Source organism: Charadrius vociferus, unplaced genomic scaffold (assembly GCF_000708025.1).
Source record: "Charadrius vociferus isolate BGI_N301 unplaced genomic scaffold, ASM70802v2 scaffold573, whole genome shotgun sequence".
Taxonomy (NCBI): Eukaryota; Metazoa; Chordata; class Aves; order Charadriiformes; family Charadriidae; genus Charadrius; species Charadrius vociferus.
This window is the reverse complement of record NW_009647569.1, coordinates 451,130-452,033: the sequence shown is the minus strand read 5'-3', so window position 1 is coordinate 452,033 and position 904 is coordinate 451,130.

Genomic DNA, 904 nt, shown 5'->3' with positions numbered 1-904 from the left:
ACCATCTTTTCCCTCTGGTCTGGAGCGACCCGGTGGTGCTGCGTTTCGGCGGCCCTGTGGCACGGTGCTTTTCCAGATGTCACACAGGTCTGCCACTTGCTGGCAAAAAACCTTCTGCCTCTGGCCACTGCTGTGCTTTTGAAATGCCGTGTCATTAAAAGCTGGATACGCTGCTGTAATTATGAGGAAGAAAAACACCCATCAGGGTTTCTGTGCCTGCTGGTGTGAGTGACATCCAGCTATACTTGGGAAAGAGCGATTTATCTAAGAGCCTAATCGTAATTGGGATAAAACCAGAGACTTGTTTGGGATTGATTGTCCCGAACTGTTCAAGCTGCTGAGCACCATAGATGTACTCGCTGAGCTTTATTTGCAGTGTGGGAGTAGTGTGAGCTGTGGTGACACGGTAACCCAGGGAATCTCCAGTTCGGGGCAAGCTGTCTGCATGGTTGGCCATGGTTATTTTCAACTGAACAAAGGGTATGAAAAGCCTCTTCTTCGGGGAAAAAAGGAAAAGGAAAAAAAAAAAAAAGGCTGTATTGCTGAGGTGCAGGCATTGCCACAGTGGAGCAATGCACTCGCAGGAGACACGGGTACCTCAGCGCTGGAGGGACCATGCACATAAGGGGAAGGAGAAGCAATATGCTCTTGTGGCCAAGAAGGCCAACGGCATCCTGGGGGGCATCAAGCAGAGTGTGGCCAGCAGGGCGAGGGAGGTCATCCTCCCCCTCTGCTCTGCCCTGGGGAGGCCACATCTGGAGCGCTGTGTCCAGTTGGGGGCTCCCCAGTTTGAGAAGGACAGGGAACTGCTGGAGAGGGTCCAGCAAAGGGCTTCGGAGATGATGAGGGGAGTGGAGCATCTCTCTGATCAGGAAAGGCTGAGGGACGTGGGGCTGTTCAGTCT